The sequence below is a fragment of the Equus caballus genome, chromosome 12 (genome assembly GCF_041296265.1).
Source record: "Equus caballus isolate H_3958 breed thoroughbred chromosome 12, TB-T2T, whole genome shotgun sequence".
In the NCBI taxonomy this organism is placed as follows: domain Eukaryota; kingdom Metazoa; phylum Chordata; class Mammalia; order Perissodactyla; family Equidae; genus Equus; species Equus caballus.
The window spans coordinates 35,749,056-35,771,399 of record NC_091695.1 but is presented as its reverse complement, the minus strand read 5'-3'; the positions used below and the strand labels follow the sequence as shown (position 1 = coordinate 35,771,399).

Here is a 22,344-nt window from a genome sequence, read left to right as displayed (position 1 = left end):
ATAGGCTAAGCCCTTTCATGCATATTCTCATTTAATTGTTATATCTGCTCTATGTGGTAGATACAATTATTCTTCTCATTTTACAGATGAAGAAGATAGGGTTTGTAAGTAACTTGCATAAGGCCACATATCTTTAAAATGGCAGAGATGAGATTAATAATCACAGGTTTGATGATTTAAGAATACTTAACAAACACCCTTAACTACTCCTCACTATAGTCTCTGTAGACCCACTTTCTAACACATCAAAGCCATTACAAAGATCACATTTCCTACCAAACTAAGGAAACATCTTCTACTTCTTTAGCTCAGATGGTGATAAATCATTATAGTATAATAGTAATAACAATATCACCTCATGAGCATTTTCTGTACACCAGGCACTATTCTAAGTGTTTACATATACTGATCCATCTAATTCCTCACAATAAGCCTATGAGATAATTACTATTAATATTCCTATTTTACAGATGAAGAACTAAGGCACACACGGCCCAAGTATCTTATCCAAGGATATACAGGTAGATACTCATTTACTCACTTATTTATGGCCTGACCAAGAGAGGCCACAGCTGAATAAATTTATTCTAGTTTTTACGGCTGGTTAAAGGACACTTAACAAGTTCTTAGACAATGTGGAGGAGAAAAATCACTCTCTTCAATTCCTTGGCTAAATTCTTCACAAATTTATCACAAAATTGATGAAAACAGAGAACCTTTCTCACCAAATGAAAGTGTGCTCCTCTTCTGTAGATTCCTAAGAAACTTTGAGTGTTGCTTAGAAAGGTGTTACTTTAGACTGAAGTGACAATTCCCTGGTTTTCTTCAAATCATTTCAGTGACCAATTTTTGTATCATTGATTGAATTAGCCATGAGGTCAGCCCATTTGTTCAGTCATTAAGGCCCTAAACAAAAGTTTTCAATCTCTTTCCTGCCTTACTACATCTAAAGAGTCAGGACTATACCCCCACCAGTCACAGTGGCTCACGATAGTCATGATTCTCAATAGGGAAGGGTGTCTGACTTGCAGTGCTCATCTGCCCTAAAGGAAACATGTTAGAACCTCGTAAGATGGAAAGGCAATTGTTTTTAGAAAAAATGTCCCTGTCCTCAGGTTATTATGCTATATATTCCTATCCTACCTTTAGAATCGTCACCCTGAATGCTGGACTAACATTTTTTTAGTTTTCCTCCTACAGACAACAACTCTATTTTGATGTTTCAGATTGCTCAGTCTTTGTCATGGTGAAGCTTTTTCCTAAATTGAGCATTTATAAGCTGAATCTACACAAATCCTGGTAAACAAAAATCATTGTGTCAATCAACTAGTCCAGAACTACATGAAAGTCAGCATAATTGACCCAACTCACAGCTTTATTGTAAACATTACCTCGGGGTCAGAAAAATGAGTGCTCATGAGAAAGAACATGTTTCCTTTCCATAGCTTTCCTTACAGCACTTTTAATCTCCTTATTTCTAAGACTGTACATGATGGGATTCACCATAGGGATCACCAGAGCATAGAACACTGACACCACCTTGTCCCGGTTTAAGGAGTAGCTGGAACTAGGTGTCATGTACATGAAGAGACCAGAACCATAGAAGAGGGTCACAGCAGTCAGGTGAGAGCCACAGGTGCTGAAGGCCTTGGTCCTACCTCTTGCTGAACTGATCTTCACGACAGCAGTAACGATGTAACCATAAGAGATGAGGATCACAAGGACAGATACCATTCCAACAACAACACCCACAATGAAGTTCACCACTTGGCTGGTGAAGGTATCAGAGCATGACAGAACCAGGACTGGAGGAAGGTCACAAAAGAAGTGGTTGATTAGGTTGGGCCCACAGAAATCATGCTAATAGACAGAGTATGTTTCAATCAAAGAACTAAGGAATCCACCCACATAGGCCCCAGCCACCATCTTTAAACAAAGTGTATGGGATATGACAGCTGTGTAGAGCAACGGGTTGCAGATTGCAGCATACCGATCATATGCCATAGCTGCCAAAAGAAAGCATTCAGTCAGCCCCATTCCACAGAAGACAAAGTACTGCGTGGCACACCCAATGAAGGAAATGGTTTTCTTCTCTGTGATGATACCAGAGAGCATCTTGGGAGTTGTGGAGGATACATAGCAGATATCTAAGAAGGACAGGTTACTGAGAAAGAAGTACATGGGTGTGTGTAGGTGGGAGTCCATCCTGATAAGGATGATGAGGCTCATGTTCCAGGCTAGGGTCAGGAGGTAAATCCCCAGGAACAACACAAAATAGAAAATTTTCATTTGAGGATGGTCTGAAAATCCCAGGAGGATGAATTTTGTCACAATTGTGTTGTTCCTTCCTACAGCCATAGAACTACATCCTTCATAAAGGAAAGAAGCAATCTTGTGATCAGTTAGATTTTGTTTGTCATTATTTGAATGGATGTTTTCTAGAAGGTCATATAAACAGTTAATACCAATAACGTCCTAGCCACCTGTTGGGCAAAGTCTTCTCGGAGGAAGTCGGCCTATGGTAATCTCTTGGCACTATTTAAAATCTGTATGTTATATACTTCGTTGACCAGAAAAGAATCCATCTAATAGAGCAGAGAGCAACTGGGAGTCAGTAATTTGAGTTTTGTCTGAAGCTCCATTCCTAACTCCTTGGAAACTGTGGAAAATTCACTTCATCTCTGAAGATCCTCATTGTCTCAACTGAAAATGGGAAGATTGAATCTAATGAGTCTCAATGTTCCTCTGGACTTGGGTTTCATATGGCTTTTTAGAATTCTGACTTCAAAATATAAACCCAAATTAATAATAAAGTTAGGAATTTCTTATATTTTATAAATCTTTAGTATAAGAGTCCCAAAAGGCACTAAACACAACAGGCTATAAGATTTCACATATTCCATTTTGAGGGAAGCAATTCAACCCATAACAAAACATTCTATTCTTTTAAAGTAAAACTAAGAGAAATGTGTATATATATATATATATATATATATATATATATATATATACACACACATATACATGCATGTTTAGAACTAGAATTTTTTTCTAATTATATAATTTTTTTATACAAGTCACTCAATAAAATGCATGAAAAGATCAAAAGTTGGACTAACTCATCAGTACCATTATGAGATAGAAGTGCTATGGACGTATCTCCATGGGGGGAGAGGGGAAGCAACACCAAAGTTGACTGAAATTGGGTGAGCCATGTGGTCAAAAACAAGCAAAAACCAGTATCTCCTGAAGAAGAAAAGCTGAACATGGTTCATTAGATATTTAAGGATAATAATTTCAGTATAAGCAAAGGACAACTTTGATGTCATCAGGCCAACCAGATTATCATTCTGAAGACATGAGGTAAGCCCATGAACATTTTGCATTAAGAAAGACAGGTCATTGCATTAATAAAGACCTCACTAGTGTAAGATCAAATGAGGAAATATAAATGGGTGTAAAAAGGTAGAAGTGCCCTAGAGAAGACCCGATGGTAAAATCAAAGTTGTTGATATTTTATCATTTTATAGAATTTGATTACACAGCACATTTACATCAAATTGCAATTATCTGATTGTGTTATTCATTCATCATATTAAACACTGTTCTACATGAAGAGGTGTTCAACATCACTAATCATCAGGGGAATGCTAATCAAAACCACAATGAGATACCACCTCACATCCTTTAGAATGGCTCTTAAAAAGACAAAAGATAGCAAGTGTTGGCAAGGATGTAGAGAAAATGGAGCGCTTGCATGTTGGTGGGATTGCAAATTGGTACAGGCGCTATGGAAAACAGTATGGAGGTTCTTCAGAAAATTAAAAATAGAACTACCATATCATCCAGCAACTCCACTCCTGGGTATATATCCAAAGGAAATGAAATCAGTATCTCAAAGAGCTATCTGCACTTCCATGTTCATTGCAACATTATTCACAATAGCCAAGATATGGAAACAACCTAAATGTCCATCAATGGGTAAATAGATAAACAAAATATGAGATAGATAGATGATGATACATGATAGGTAGATAGATAGATAGATAATGAAATATTGTTCCACCATAAAAAATAAGACTGTCTTGTCATTTACAACAATGTAGATAAACCTGGAGGATATTATTCTAGTAAAATGTGCCAGACACAGAAAGACAAATTCTCCATGATCTAAAAAAAATCAAAATTCATAAAAGTAGAGAGTAGAATGGTAGTTTCCAGGCGAATAGATCAGTAGGGGCAGGTGTGAGGAGAAGACAATGAGGAGATGTTGGTCAAAGAGTACAAAGTTCCAGTTATTCAAGATAATTAAGTTCTGGGGATCTAATGAACAGCATGGTGACAATAGTTAACATTACTGTATTGTATACTTGAAGTTTCCTAAGAGGACAGATCTTAAATTAAATTTTATAACCACACACACAAGGGTAACTATCTAGAGGTGATGGGTAAGTCATTTAGCTTGACTGCAGTGATCTTTTCACAATGTGTGCATATATACAAAATCATCAAGTTATACACCTTAAATATAAACAATTTCTATATGTTAAAGGGATCTCAATAAAACTGTTAAAATAAATAAATAGTGCTTCTAGCTTTGTGTTTTCTAAAATTTTAAATCTTCTCATAATCAGTCACTGATTGAGCACCCAAAACCAAGACCACTCTTCACTATGACATCAATCTGGTAATCCTACGGAAGAGGAAATGATGAGTTTGGTGTTTCTTATCTTAATAAAATCTTCCCTACCAGAATGTAAGCTACTCAAAGACAGGCAGAGAATTTTCTCTGTTGTATCTATCCTGAGTCCCTAGAACAGTGTATAGGACCCAGGTACAGAAAATATTTATATAAAAAAATGAATTTTTTTCACTGCTTATCCTGAGAGCTTAGCAGAGTGGCTTATAGTGAGTACTCAATTATAATAATATAATATAATTATATTATATATATAAGGCTTATTGAGTACCAAGTACTTATTGAGGGCTTATTGAGTACCAAGTACTCTTCTAGGGACTTGATTTATATTAACTCATTTATTCATTTCTGAAGGTGGGTAGAGTTACTCTGCCCTTTTACAGATAAAATGTGGAATAGGCTGTAAATTTATAACTGTCATGTGTTGGATGAATGAGATAGGAGGGAAGGAGTTGGACTTACTGAATTACTTTAGGAAGAAGTGTCCTGAGATCTCATGCTACGAGAGAAGAATTATTGATTGCTTTGATCCAATAACATCTTTTGCAAACTTCAGTTCATCTGCATTTCCACTGCTCTATGCGGGGCTTCAGATTCAGTCATTTTTTTATACTTTGACTTCATTCAAGTAGTAATATCTGTTTCTTGAATTCCTGCTCCTTTATTATGAAGTCTTCAACATGGCCTTTGGGAGCTCATTATTTTAATGGGCAGGTGTAGCCACACTCTTTCACCATGTGGCTGCCTGTCACTCACTCCTGCATCCAAAGTAAAAGCCCAGTGATCATTAGAGCTAAACATTTCTGGTTGATAATTGTTCTCTGAGGTGACAAGGAAAGAGGCCAACCACCCATCACCAGAGTCTTATTTACAGTCCCCTGTCTTATTCTCTTTGGAGCTTTCCCTGATCTGGCTCCGGGAAGATTTCCTTTTGCTTTGATGGACAGCTTACCCTTCATTGGAAGTAAACTGCACACAAATAGATCAAGCCTTGTACTGACGTATAGTGTTTAAAAACACAAATTTCCAACTGAAAGGGTTGAGTTCAAATTCTAGCTTTGTCCTTTTATCTACATAAACATGTATGAAGTTTTAAAATCTCTCAAATGTCAATTTCTTCACCTGAAAAACTGAGCAGAGAGCTTGTTCAAAGAAATAATATCTGAGAACTTCCCAAATCTGGGTAAGAAACTGGAATTACAAATAAATGAATCCTATAGAACCCCTAATTTCATCAATTCAAAAAGACCTTTTCCAAGGCATATAATATTAAAACTGGAAAAAGTCAATAACAAAGAAAAAATATTAAGAGCAGCAAGGCAGAGGAAAATAACCTACAAAGGAATCCCTATCAGGCTTTCAGCAGATTTCTCAACAGAAACATTGCAGGCTAGGAGAGAATAGAATGATATATTCAAAACACTGAAAGAGAAAAATTTTCAGGCAAGAATACTCTATCCAGTGAAACTATCCCTCAGATACAATGGAGAAATAAAAGCTTTCCTAAATAAACAAAAGCTAAGGGAGTTCATTGCCACTAGGCCTTCCTTACAAGAAATGTTGAAAGGAGACCTCTCATCTAAAACTAAAAAGCAAAGGTTTACAAAATGTTGAGCAAGGAGAAAAATAGACAAGTAGAATCAGAAAACTGCAGCTCAATATCAAGAAAGGTTAGTAAAAACTTAATTAAAACATAAAAGATAAAGGTAAGGAAAGCGTCAAAAATATCTATAAACACTTCAATTTAGTCACAAATCCACAGCACAAAAAAGAATAATTTGTGACAACAATGACCAGAGGGGAAGAGGAAAGGGATGTAACCTACTTAGGCTAATGGAAACAAAAGGCTATCAGAAAATAGACTATCACATCTATGAGATCTTTAATCCTCATGGTAACCCCTAAACAAAAATCAGAGCAGACCCACATCATAAATAAAGTGAAAACCTTCACAGGAAACCACAAAACTGAAATGGCAGTCAGAAATACAAGGAAAAAGAAACAATGGAAATATAGAACAACCAGAAAACAAGCATCAAAACGGCAAAATTAAGCCCTCATATATCAATAATCACTCTAAGAGTAAATGGATTGAGTTCACCACTCAAAAGACACAAAGTGGCTGGATGGATTAAAATAGAAGACCCAACATTACACTGCCTCCAGGAAACACATCTCAGCTCTAAAGACAAACACAGCCTCAGAGAGAAGGGATGGAATATGATACTCCAAGCAAATGGCAAACAAAAGAAAGTAGATGTTGCCATACTTATATCAGACAACTCAAACTTCAAGATAAAAAAGACAGTGAGAGACAAAGAGGAGCAGTATATAATGATAAAAGAAACATTCCATCAAGAGGACATAACACTTATGAATATGTATGCACCTAACACAGGAGCACCAAAGTAAATAAAGCTACTATTAATAGACATAAAGGGAGAAATGGGCTATAACACAATAATAGTAGGGGACCTCAAACCTCACTTACGTGAATGGATAAATCATCAAGGCAGAAAGTCAACAATGAAACAGTGGCCTTAAATGAGACACTAGACCAGATGGCCTTAATAGATATATAAAGAAAATGACATTGAAAAACAGCAGAATACATATTCTTCTCAAGTGCACATGGAATATTCTCAAGGACAGACCATATGTTGGGAAACAGGGGAAACTTCAGTAAATTTAAGAATATTGAAATCATATCATGCTGATCACAATGCTATGAAATGAGAAATCAAGTACAAGAAACAGACTGGGAAATTCACATTATGTGGAGTCTAAGCAACATGCTGCTGAACAACCATTGCATCAACGAAGAAATCGAAGGAGAAATTTTTTAAAAAGTACCTGGAAAATGAAAACACAACATACAAGCTCTTATGAGATGCAGTAAAAGGGGTCCTAAGAGCATCCTAGGAGATAGCAATACAGGCCTACCCCAACAAATGAGAAAAATCTCAAACAAGTAATCTTAAACTACATCTAACAGAACTTGGAAAACAAGAACATACAAAGCCAAAAGTCAGCAGAATGATGGCAATAATAAAAATTAGACTAGAAATAAATGAAATAAAGACTAAAAGAAAAAAGATCAACGAAACTAAGAGTGGATCTTTGAGTAGATAAATAAAATTGACAAACTCTTAGCCAGACTCACTAAGAAAAAGAGAGAAGTCTCAAATAAATAAAATTAAAATTGAATGAGGAGATATTTTAGTGAAAACCACAGAAATACAAAGGACTATAAAAGAACACTATAAAAAAACTATATGCCAAAAGATTGGAAAACCTAGAAGTAATGGATGCATACTTAGACTCATACAACCTCCCAAAACTGAATCAAAAATAAATAGAGAATCTGAATAGACCAATCACAAGGAAAAACATCAAAATAGGAATCAAACACTTCTTAAAAAACTAAGGCCACGATCAGATGGCATCTCTGAAGAATTCTACCAAACATTCAAAGAAGATTTAATACATATCCTTCTCAAACTATTCCAAAAAACTGAAGAAGATGCAGCACTTTCTGATTCATTCTATGAGGCTAACATTACCCTGATACCAAAACCAGATAAGGACAACACAAAGAAGGAAAATTACAGGCCAATATCACCGATGAACGCACATGTAACATTCCTCAACAAAATATTGGAAATAAAATAGAGCAATATATTAAAACGATCATACACCATGATCAAGTGGGATTTATACCAGGGATGCAAGGATGGTTCAACATCTGCAAATCAATCAATGTGATACACCACATTAATAAAATGAGGAAGAAAAATCACATGATCATCTACATAGATGCTGAGAAAGCATTTGATAAGATCCAACATTCATTTACCATAAAAACTCAATAAAATGGGTTTAGAAAGAAACTCCCTCAACATAATAAAGGCCATATAGGACAAACCCACAGCCAACATCAAACTTAATGGTGAAAAACTGAAAGCCATTCCTCTGAGAACAGGAACAAGACAAGGGTGCCCACTCTCACCACTCCTATTCAACATAGTACTGGAGGTTTTTGCCAGAGCAATTAGGCAAGAAAAATAAATAAAACGGAGTAAAATTAAAAAGGAAGAAGCCAAATTCTAGGTGTTTGTGATCAATGTGATTCTATATATAGAAAACCCTAAAAAATCTACCAGAAAGGTATTAGACATAATCCAAAGCTACAGCAAAGTTGCAGGTACAAAATCAACTTATAAAAATCAGTTGCATGTCTATACACTAATAGTGAACTAGCAGAAATAGAACTCAAGAATACAATCACATTTACAATTGCAACAGAAGAATAAAACCTCTAAGAATAAATTTACTCAAGGAGATGAAAGACCTATAAGCTGAAAACTATAAGACATTAGTGAAAGAAACTGGAGAGTGATAAAGAAATGGAAAGATATTCCATGCTCATGGATTGGAAGAATAAACATAGTTGAAATGCCCATATTACCTAAAGCAATCTACACATTCAATGAAATCCCAATCAGAATCTCAATGACACACTTCATGAAAGTAGAACAAAGAATCCTAAAATTTATATGGAACAACAAAAGACCACAAACAACCATAGCAATTCTGAGAAAAAAGAATCAAACTGAAGGCATCACAATCCCTGACTTCAAAATATACTACAGAGCTATAGTACTCAAAACAGCATGGTACTGATACAGAAACGCACACACACACAGATGAATGGAACTGAATTGAGAGCACAGAAATAAAACCACACATCAACAGACAGCAAATCTTCAGCAAAGGAAGCAAGAACATACAATGGAGAAAGGAATGCATCTTCAAAAAATGGTGTTGGGGAAACTGGACAGCCACTTTCAAAAGTATGAAACTAAACCATTATCTTACACCATCCACAAAAATTAACTTTACATGGACTAAAAATTCGAATGTAACACTCGAAACCATAAAACTCCTAGAAGAAAATGTAGGTAGTACACTCTTCGACATTGGTCTTAGCAGCATGTTTTCAAATATCATGTCTACTCAGGCAAGGGAAACAAAAGGAAAAATAAACAAACGTCATTATATCAGACTAAAAAGCTTCTGCAAGGCAAAGGAAACCATTAGTGAAATGAAAAGACAACCCACCAACTGGAAGAAAATATTTGCAAATCATATATCTGACAAGGGGTTAATTCCCAAAATATATAAAGAACTGATACAACTGAACAACAAAAACACAAACAACCTGATCAAGAAATGGGCAGAAGATTTTTTTTTTTGAGGCAGATTAGCCCTGAGTTAACTACTACCAGTCCTCCTCTTTCTTGCTGAGGAAGCCTGGCCCTGAGCTAACATCGTGCCCATCTTCCTCTACTTTATATGTGGGACACCTACCACAGCATGGGGTGCCAAGCGGTGCCATGTCTGCACCCGGGATCCAAACCAGGGAACCCCGGGCCACCGAGAAGCGGAAGGTGCGAACCTAACCGCTGCGCCACTGGGCCGGCCCAAGAAATGGGCAGAAGATATGAACAGATATTTTTCCAAAGAAGATATACAGATGGGCAGCAGGCACATGATAATATATTCAACATCACTAGTTAATAGGGAAATACAAATAAAAATTACAGTGAGATATCACCTTATACCAATCACAATGGCTATAATTACCAAGACAAAAAATAACAAAGTTTGGTGAGGATGTAGGGAAAAGGGAACCCTCATATACTGCTATTGGGAATGCAAACTCCTGCAGGCACTATGGAAAACAGTAAGGAGATTTCTCAAAAAATTAAAAATAGAAATACCATGTGATCAAGTTGTCCCACTACTGGGTATTTATCCAAATAATATGAAATAAACAGTCCAAAGAGATTTATGCACCCCTATGTTCATTGCAGCATTATTCACAATAGCCAAGATTTGGAAGCAACCCAAGTGCCCATTGACTTATGAATGAATAAAGAACATGTGATGTATACATCACATTGAATACTACTCAGCCATAAAAAAGATAAAATTGTCCCATTTTCAAGAACAAGTATGGATCTTGAGGCCATTATGTTAAGCAAAATAAACCAGACAGAGTGAGACAAATACTGTATGATTTCACTCATATATGGAAGATAAACAAACACATGGACGAAGAGAACAGGTTAGTGGTTACACAGAGGGGAAGGGAGTCGGAGGTGGGTGAAAGGGGTAGAGGGGCACATATGTATGGTGACATAAAAACTAGACTATTGGTGGTGAGCATGATGCAGTCTATACAGAAATTTATATAAAATAATGTACTTCTGAAATTATACAATGTAATAAACCAGTATGACGTCAACAGAATGAAAAAAATAAATAAATGAAAAATAACAGTAATAACTGGGAAGCAGTTAAGAGGAGAAGTGGGAGAAAGTACTAATTCATTTTTTATTTCAAAGAGTCAATTCCAGCTGATTAAATTGAAATACGTAGTTTTTCAATAATTACTCCAAGTACTCAAAGTGAAAGATAAGATCGTCAGACTAGTTAAAAACAACAAACCCAACTATACGTTACTAATGGAACATGATTTAAATATAAGAACACAGAAAGATTGAAAACAAAAGGACAGAGGTATCACACAATTAACCCAAAAAGTCTGCTGTAGCTTTCCCAATGTTACAGAGCAAACTTTAAGATAAGAAACATTACTAGAAATAAAAAGGTTATCTCAAACAGGAAGCTATAATCTCAAATGTGTATGCACTCAATAGCAGAGTTTCGAAATACAAGCAAAACTGTTAAAAAAGAATAATTAGGAAATTATAAGTACTGATTCCTAAATAAAATGAAAATATCCTTAACCATTGATATAGTGAAAATTGCAGGAAATTTTTCAAATAATTGTTTATGCAAAAAAAGCACAAAATTTTCCCTGCTTATCAAGGTATTTGAAGATACATATGAATCAACACCATCTTGAGTATGAATTTTCCAAGAAGCCTTTGAATGTTGCTCTGACTAAATGTCCATTCATCTGAATGTCTCTTGGGAACTCTCAAAGGGAGAATCTCAAAGGAAAAGAATCAAATTGTACTCGTCTGGTTTCAGAACAATGATGCCGTCTCAGAAGAGAGAGGTGATTCTGGAAAGAGCCATTTTTCTATCACTCAAATCATCCTTCAGCCCAGCCCAAAATTCATTCCTGAGTTCTGGCACAAGAGGCCTCGAAAAAGAATAGTGGAAAGAAAAAGAAATGGAAAAAGAGTGTTGACTAATACTTAATGGGGCATTGAAAGTGAAAGTAGTTTGGGTGGCATCAGGTGATGATCCTCTCAGAGCAGATATCTGTGTCTTCAACGCCAGCATTTCAGCTTTGACACTAATGTTGGTTTACATCATAGTTAGTGGTGTGGCAGGTATCCGCAGGAAACACCACCATGATACAGACCAGGAAGGAAAGAAAATAGTAGGTAACACAATGATAGATTGTTGTACAAACGCATGTGAGACTCTCTGCTGAAGAGTCACAGGCATAGGAATGTGAATGAATCTAGATGAGAAGAAACTCTGGAAACTTTGTTTGTTCATTGTTTTCTGATCATGTTTTAATCCCCCAGCTGATTTTAGCAGGAGCACTGGTTTTGTATAGCATTATTGATTTAAACTCTGAGAGAAGTGGAAATGGCATAAACAAAATGTGTAGAGGGTGAAAAACAGAGGACCAGTGAGAGTGTGGGGAAGGAAAAATCCTTGAAGAAAACAATTAACTTGTCATTCTTTGCATTCATTCTGTTCCCCCAACACACACAAACACACACACACACACACACGAGTGTGCATGGGCAAATCAAAACCACACTAAGATATCACTTCACATCTCTAAGGATGGCTATTACTAAAAAGACAAAAGATGAAAAGCTTTGGCGAGAATGTAGAAAAAAGAGAACCCTGTGTACTGTTGCTGTGAATGTAAATTAGTGCAGCCAACATGGAAAACATTATGGAGGTTTCTCAAAAATTAAAAATAGAACTTCCATATGATCTAGCAATCTCACTTCTTGTTATATATCCAAGGAAAATGAAATCAGTGTGTTCAAGAGGTATCTGCACTTCCAAGTTCATTTCAGCGTTGTTCACAATAGCCAAGATGTGAAAACAACCTAAACATCCATTGACAGATGGACAGATAAGAAAATATGGTATATAGAGATATAAAGAAATATTATTCAGTCTTAAAAAGAAAAAAATCTTTTCATTTGCAAGAACGTAGATGAACCTGGAGGAGGTTATGCTAAGTGAAATAAGTCAGACACAGAAAGACAAATATTCCATGGCCTCATTCAAATGTGGAATCCAAGATAGTCAGATTCATGGAAGTTGAGAGTAGAATGGTGGTTACTAGATGCGAGGTGGAGTGAAAATGGGGAGATACCAGTCAAAGGGTAGAAAGTTTCAGTCACACAAGATGAATAAGTTCTAAAGATCTAATGCACAACACAGTGACTGCACTTAACAATACTGTATTGTATACTTGACATTTGGTAGGAGGGTAGCCCTTAAGCATTCTTACAACAAAGAAGAAAGGAAGAGAGGAAGGAGGAAAGGAAGGAAAGAAGAAAGGAAACAGTAACTATGTGAGGTAATGGATATGTTAATTAGCTTGATTGTGATCATTTCACAATGTATACCAAAATATTGCATTGTATACCTTAAATATGTAAAATTTCTATTTGTCCATTATACCTCAATAAAGTTGAAAAAAGAATAAGTTAAGCAATGCCACAAAACAAAAGATTAATATCTAAAAAGTAAATGTATTTCTGCATACTCATAACGAGCAATTGGTAATTGAAACTTTTAAATGTATCATTTACATTCTCACCAAAAAACGACATGAAATACTTAGGTATAAATCTAACAAAATCTGTACGAAAAAGACTACAAAACACTCATGAAAGAAATCAAATATCTAAGTATATTGAGGCATATATTATGTTTATTTATTAGAATACTCAATGTAGGAAGATATTAATTCCCGCAAATTGATCTCTAGACTCAATGCATTTCAAACCAAAATCTCAGTAGCATTTTCTATAGACATTTTCAAGCTGATTCTAAAATTTACATGGAAAGACAAAGGAACTAGAAGAGCCAAAATAATTTTTATACAGAAGAGCAAAGTTGGATGACTCACATTAGCTGTTTTTAAGATTTATTCTAAAGCAAAGGAAATCGAGAAAGTATTGTATGGGAGAAAGGATAAATATAGTATAGATCAATGGGACAGAATAGAGAGTACAGAAATAGACTCACATGTTTATGATCAATTGGTTTCCAACAAAGATGCAAAAAACAATTCAATATAGAAAAGATATTCTTTTCCACAATGCTGGACATTTGGATATCCATGTGTCAAAATGTGAAACACAATCCATTTCTCACACCATATCTCAAAACGGATCTTACAACTAAACGTAAAATCTAAACTACAAATTTCCAGAAGAAACACAGGAGAAAGTCTTTATGACTTTGGGTTAGGCAAAAATTTCCAAGATACAATACCAAAAGCACAATCCCATCAAAGAAAAAAGTGACAAATCAGCTATCAAAAGTAATTTCTTCTGCTCTTGACGGCATTATTAAAAGAAAGAAAGGCAAGCTATGGACTGTAAGAAAATATTTGTAAATCATATATTTGGTAAAGTACTTGTCCAGAAAAAAGAATCCTCAAAACTCAACATTTCTTTTAAAAAATAACCAAATAAAAAATGGACAAAACATTTGAACATGTAGTTCAGCAAAACACATGTGTAAATGAACATACGATACTCAACATCACGATTTGTCAGGAGAATGCAAGTTAAACTGAAATGAAATCCCACACAGACCTAGTAGAACAGCAAAATAAAACACAAAAAATTCTGGGTCTGGCCCAGTGGCACAGCAGTTAAGTGCGCCCATTCCGCTTCGGCAGCCGGGGGTTCGCCGGTTCGGATCCCGGATGTGGACATGGCACCACTTGGCAAGTCATGCTGTGGTAGGCGTCCCACATATAAAGTAGAGGAAGATGGGCATGCATGATAGCTCAGGTCCAGTCTTCCTCACATAAGAGGAGGATTGCCAGTAGATGTTAGCTCAAGGCTAATCTTCCTCAAAGATAAATAATAAATAAATAAATAGATAAATAATTCTGACAATGCCGAAAGGTGGAAAGGATACAGAACAACTGATTCTCTCATGCATTTCTAATAAAAATGAAAAATGAGGCATCCACTTTGGAAAACATTTTGGTAGTTTCTCATCAAATTAAGCATGAAGTTACTATATGACCCAGCAATTTCACTTTTAGATGTATACCCAAGTGAAATGAAAACCTGTGTTCCCAAGAAAATCTGTATCAAAATGTTAATAGCAGCTTTATTCACCATGGCCCATAAGTGAAAACCATCCAAATGTCCTTCAACTGCAGAATAATTAAACAAATTGTCTTACATTCGCACAATGGAATGCTACTTAGCAATAAAAAGGAATGGGATACTGATACACACAACAATACGAGTAAATCACGAATGCAAGATGCTAGATGAAAAAAGCCAGACTCAGACTGTATAAGTCCTGCTGCCCAATATATTAACTTTGTCCACCTTGTCTCTGGAGGTTCAGCACCACCATTTGCCTGTACAAAAAAATCAAGACATCTTCTCAATGACAGCATCTTTCACTGTCATTCTACATGCTAATTTTCACAGATGCTGGTTCTCCCCCTTCTGTTGTTCCTCCATGCCTGAATGACGGGACTTCCCTCTCAACCCTCTAGATAGACGTGGTTGGGGAGGGATTAGCATGTAGATCACACATGATAAACCTACTTTAAAATTTCTATCTCCCTAAAACATTGGATTCTTTCCTTTGTACTGAGCCACAGTCCAGAGTATGTGAATACATTTTACCCAACCTAATGCTATAGTCTGTCTTTCTTCCTAACACATTTAGAACCCATTCTACATATGTTCCCCCAGGATTTTTCCAAAATAACTCAACATCTTTCAAGCTTGGGAAAAATAATCTCTTCTCAAAAGTCATACTTTTTACTTGTCCTCCTGGAGCATGCTGATATTTGAATCTAATTATGATCTGGCAGCAATGAAGGCTGGTTTGGTGGGGCTTAATGTGGACAGGCATCCCCTTGCAAGGCAATGCTTCACACGAGGCTAATAAATACTTATTGCAAAAAGGAAGGCTAGTCTCTTCAGACAGATTAAAAGGGACTATTCTCATGGCTAGAAAGGCTCGGGATAATTTAGGAGTTCAAGATTATCAACTTCCTTAGAGCCTACTGAAGTATCCCCAGTCCAAATTTCAGGGTCTTCCTCTTTTTCAAACATGTCATAACTTTAATTTAAGAGGCTTTGCGATCTGCACAATTAAGTTTGCATCTGATTTTAAGTCTTATCGACCTTGAATCTACAAGAAATAAAATATTTATTTTAGAGCCTTTATAGAGGCTTTCTGGTTGTCTTGGAGGTGAGCTGAGAGTTTAAAACCCCAAGCTTGTCACTTTCTTTATGAAAACTCTTCAGTGGAGTCAGAAACATCCATCCCATCTAGCCATCATATTAGTCGTTATGACAAACATAATGGTCAAGGCAGCAGTAGCTTGGTTTTCCAAAGCTTGTCTTCAGTGACAACTTCATCGTAAGTAGCTCCATTATTATGTAAGCACCATACAGGCAAAATTCTTATCTCATCTTCCATTCTGTGTGTCTCTGATGAGTTACACAGGGTCTGGCACAGAAGAGGCATTAATAAAGACTTATAAAATGGACGAATAAATAATATCTCTCTTATCCATGTTTTCACTGGAATTCTATTCCTTAGCCTCTCCTGGATGTCTCCCCCTCTATTTCTTTCTTTGTCTGGTTAGAGAAACTTTCTCTCTCTTAGTTGGCCATGAGCTGGAATCAATATTCCACTATTTATTCTAGTTATTTTTAAAAGATGACAGTTCAATATTCTCAGATTAAGAAACAAGTGAATCAAACCTTTTATTTTTCTCCCCTCATCTTCAAATACATGAATTAAAGCCTTGATTTTTATTGAATGCCTGGACCCAAATTATTTTTTGTTGTATGTAGCCCTCCATAGAATAAAAATCCTACATCTTTATACTCTATCATGCTAAGTCAGAGTAAGTTTCTAAAAATTTTAGAGGAAAACTTCTGTATCTAATGTCTTTCTCCTGGAGGAAGGTAGTAGGATTCTGTGAAAAGAGAAAGGATTATGAGTTGAGAGATACGATTGACCATATATACACATTTATGTGCAATTGAGTTCCAAAATAAATGCATGTACCATACATGCAAATGCAGGATTTCTTGTCACACAGTCCTTGGTTCAAATAGTGGCTCAATCCCTTATTAGCTATAAAATTTTGAACAGCTTACTCTTTCTCAGAATTTCAGTTTCCTCCTTGCAAGGGAGGGTTTGGAGGATTTAGTGAGTTATCACACATAAGACACCTAGTACAGTGTTTAGCACATAGTAGAAGCTCAATAAGTTTGAATTCCCATCCGCTTAAAATACTTCAGGCCAAAAAGTTTCTATGAAGGAGTGGAAAAGAGTTTGTTTGTGTGTTTGTTTGTTTGTTTACAATCTTTCTTTCTTCTGCAGAATAGGCGTCTATCTTGCCTATGTGTCCCAATGTTATCTTGAGCTTGTTCTTTATGTACTACCAGAAGAGATCTTGAGTAGCCTTGGAGGATGAGAAAGCCATTGGGATGGAGTTTAATAAGCATCTTCTTCAGAGCACTTATATGAGCATACCACCCCAGAGATCAATTAACTACAAATCTGTGAAGTTTGGATAATACATTTCTTTCTTTTTCAAAAAGACTCTCAAGGGAAAATGTAATGAAACACCTCCAAGGAGAGAGGAAAAAAAAACCTCTCTCAAATTCCCCTGCAGCCCCAGCTTTGAAACACTTCAAAAATGACCCCAAATGCAGATATTAGCAGACAGCAGAAGAATTTCTTAAGATTACATCTTTCCTCTTCTGTGTATCTTTTCCCTCCACTTTTCTGCCCACACATTCTATTCACCAAGTGGATATTTTGACCTTTGATAAATAAATCAGCCTCAAGCTTGCTCTCCAACTCATTAGCACTTTGGGGACTGGAAGCAGTTACCAAAGCCTGATTAGACTCCTTCCAAAGCAGAACTCAAGACAAGTATCAGCTAAGGGTCAGACAGAACAAGAGGGAGAAGGTGGGTGCAGCCATTCATATTTTACTTTTTGTCTTCATGCTCATATTAATCTCACTTATAAAGCACCCTAGATCTACAAGCCCATATAGATGGCTAAGAAGCTCTTTGGATTTTAGTTTACCTCCATATACCTTTCAATTCTATCTGTCTTTCCTCAAATTCAGCCCAAATCTTACCTTTCTGCTCCTTTGATGGTCCTCCTGGACCATGTTTGAGCACTTGCAGCTAGAAAGAGATTTAAGAGGGAATGAAGTTTTGGAAGGGATTGCTATGTCCTTTAACACAGCCCCAATTATTAGTAAGTAGTCTGAAAAGTAATTTGGAAGGGGTGTGATTGGGACAGACTTGACATAGCAGATTTTCCAAACACTGAAGAGATCTCTAATCTCTAAAGCCCGGTTTCTCTTTTCTGACTGATGGCTTGAATTTTACCATCTGAATCTTAATTCTTGAATTAATCTCTTGGTGCCTTTTGAATTCTCACCTCACATTGAGAGAGTCTCTTTCAGTTACATCAACCATTTGTGCATTTAGATGATAGACAGAGCTAGAAGAGCAAGACCTTGTGGACACCAGGTTCCTGGAGGAGTGAGAGGAGGAGGCATCATGAAGTGAAGGACACAGCCCAGATCATGAATGACGGAGAAACCATAGAAAACCCACATCACCTCCACAGTTTAGCTCAGGTTCTCTGCGTCATTATTCCATTTTTCTCTTCCATCACCAACTGCACCTGTTAAGCTCCGATTAGGAAGATTTGGCTATAAAACTTAACACTTTCTTGCCATTTTTGTCAAAAGATGACCTGAGTTGTAAATCCACCCTACCAGTTCTCATCAATCTCTAAGTGTCTGCTATGTGCAAGGTACTGTGCTAGATGCTTAATTTTACTGTATTATTTTATCTTCACTATGGTCTTGAAGGCTAGTGTTATTCACAAACATTCACCTCCAGCATCTATGAATCCAATGAGGTCCTGAGCCTCTCAAACTTTCCTTCTTCAGCTCTGTAAAAGAGGCCTGGTGTTGATTATACTTGTATTCTAGGATCAAAGGGAGTCCAGACTCAGACCAAACTGAGCCTCCCTGAGTTTGCAGTAAGAGTGAAGGAGATTTCCTTTCTCAAGGGAAGAAGCACTACTTCATGAGTAGAGTTTGGTGACATAAAGTGCTCCATACAACTCTTAATATACCTTTCACTTAATGTTTTAGAGTAAGATTCAGAGAATCTATATGTGGGAATAAAACCCAGGATATTCTTTTCTTTTTGTTTCAATTTGTCCAGCTTCACTTTCTGTTCCTTCCAAATGTGGAAGTTCTCTGCCCTAATGGCAACACTCTAAACAGACTTTCAGTTGACCCATCAAGTCCAGATGATTAAATTCTTCAATCTCACTCCTAAACACTTTTTACAAAGCTACATGGTCTATCAGTGAACTCATTATGTCTGTAAGATAAGCACACTTCAACCTGCCACATGAGAAGGAAGCGTTTCCAAAATAAGGCTAATTTCCATAAATAATTCTTTATGGAATATTCACTGCTGATAGCAATAACATTCCCAATTTATTAAGCAAACGTCCTATCTCAAGACCCATGAGGCTTTCACATATTATCTTAAACAACCCTCAAACAACTCTTAAGTAACCACTGTTATCCCCATTTTACAAATGGAGAAATAGAAGATCAGAAAGACTAAATGAGTTGCCCAACATCCCACAGCTGGCAAGTGGTAGAAACAGGATTAGAACCAGGCTTACCCTGAAGTCTACCCAGAATCATCACCACCAACTCATCCCCCTTCCCTTTGTGCTAACCTGAGTAGGTGCCCAAATGACCTTTAATAACATCACAGACCTCAGGTCTCTACCTTGCTAAATGGCAGACCCTACACAGAATGGGTGAGGGTTCCGGTAGAGCTGTTTTTGTTTAGCTCCCAATTTCTCTGTGTGGCACTACATCTGCACTGGGTTATGTCAAACTTTGCTGGAGGCCCTTTTATTTTCTTCAAAAGGAAAGAATCCCCTCCTGATCCTGGAAATTCTACACACCTTTCACAAACAGTTGCAGAGCCTCTAAACATAATACATATCTTAAAGCCATATTTGACAAGATTGAGATTAGTGTAAGAGATCTCTGAAACTCTGCACAAATGATGGCATGGTGATGGCTAAAAGGAGCTTCACATTCTCTCATTACCCAAATTTTAAGGTTTAGAACTGGAAAATCTGTAACAGGAGCTATTGAGTGCAAGAAGAGAGGGAGTCTATACCAAGGGCATATCTCTGTGCAATTTCCAAGAGGAAAGTAAAGATCAATGATAGCTTGACTGACTGGCAATAGGTAGATGTAGATTGACTTATGAAAAATTGGAGATAATAAAATGGCGTGGCTTTCCTAAACTGAGCCAGAAAAATTTATAGCAAATAGAGAAAGCATTACTTCCCAAATTGTGAAGTTATTGACTTGGAATAATTTCTATAATATATGTAAATTGTAGAGGGTCTTTGATACAAACAGCCATATGCATATACATATACTTGAACATGAAAGGCATACACCTAAATGTTAAGAGCTCTAATTTCAGGAGATAGATTGTCATAATTTCCAGTTTTAAGAGGATTTTTTTGCATTGATCAGGAAGTGCCCATGATTTTTAGGTTTATTATTTCACCGTTGTTTATTGATCTAATTATCTTCCAGTTCTCACATATTGCTTTAAAATTCATAAAATAACATTTCCATTTTGAAAAACAAAAGCAAATTTGTGAGAGTCATCATATTTAAAGAGATAGGTAGAACAGAATGAAAATATTGTTTAAAAGATAGGTAATTTTGATGATTTCTAAATTGTTTGGGTTAAAACCTGAAGAAGGATCAAAATATATCCCACACCTATAAGGGTCATTTACCATGAGCCACCAGGCCCTCTGACCACACTTTTCCTAGTGCCTTCTGCTGAGTTAGGACCTCAGGTTCAAAGACCCGCTGATGGTAAGTGTTCTTTTCTGATTTATGTGGATTGAGACTTAGTGTGGATGTGGAGGGGGTGATGGAAATTCTTATAGATGTGGATTGGGTGGAATCAAGTCCCTGATCTTGAAAGATACTTCATATACTGAAAATTATAAGAATTTGATTGAGGTTACATTGTAATTTAGATTTTTAAATAACAACAGCAATAAAAAACTCTTGTAGAGCACTTACTATGGGCCATGCATGTCTTAAAAGAGATTTAAGAAGAGAAGGAAGGAAAGAAAGAAAGAGAGAGAGAGAAGGAATTCTAATAACAAAGTGCTATTATTATCCCTAATTTTACAGAGTCATAGAGAGTTCAACTAACTTGCCCAAGATCACACATATATTATATGGTAAAGCTGGGAATTAAATCCAGGCAGGCTATAGCCAGAATCCACATTCTTAACAATTAAATAGCTTAGAGAGCTCAGACTGAAGACAAATTTGAAAGTGGAACTATGTTAGTATATTCAGATCTAATATTTGACAGTTAAGAGCATTTCTATACACATCTGGCCTAATCTTTTTGATGAAATAAGCCGGATAGAGAAAGATGAACTCTGTATGACTCCACTCATAGGTGGAAGTTAAACATGTAGACAAAGAGAACTGATTGGTGGTTACCAGGGGAAAAGCGGGATGGGGGAGTGGGCACAGAGGGTGAAGTGGGGCACCTACAACAAGACTGACAATAATGTACAACTGAAATTTCACAAGGTTGTAAACTATCATAATCTTAATAAAAGTAAAAAAAAATTTCATTTTACTTAGAGTCTACATAAAATGTCAAAATGGAACATAGCTGAGACTTTAAGTTTAAAAAAAATATTCTAAATGTCTGATTGGTTGTTTCACAATTACGTAGCTGAACCTGGTCCCTCCCTTGGTTTCTCCATTCTAATACTGAAACTTAAATAAGTTAGATGAATAGTTATTTTCAGGGCATGAGGTAACTCATCTGGGACATACAAAAAACTGTCCAAATAATAATTTTCATCAGGGATTTACTATGTATCAGGCACTTTACAAACTTTGCCTTATTTTAATTCTTAAAATAAATGTATGACATTGATCCTGTCATCTGTCTTAAAGAAAAAGAAATTGAAGCCTAGAGATGATATACATATCACCCAAAATAACACAGCTGCTAATTGGTAGAGGCAGGACTTGATCACAGGAAGTCTGAATCCAAAGTTTAAGCTCATATCAACCATGCTATATTAAAAAGCAAATATTTAAGACAATGACTATAATTGCCTTCTGAGAGAAAGAGAGAGAATCTTTGCATAAAGTTGTAATCCTCTGTAATACTTTGCCCTCCCTCTCACATATTTTTTAATTATTTGTTGATACCACTGTAATGCAGATTGTCATTATTATCCCAGATCTGCATCTTGTCATTGTGGTCC

At 36.2% G+C, this 22,344-nt stretch overlaps 1 pseudogene; it reads right to left on the bottom strand.

Moving 5' to 3' along the window:
• Positions 1-1,398: 1,398 nt before the first annotated feature.
• Positions 1,399-2,358, bottom strand: LOC138916537 (olfactory receptor 5A2-like; annotated as a pseudogene).
• Between the last annotated feature and the right edge of the window lie 19,986 nt (positions 2,359-22,344).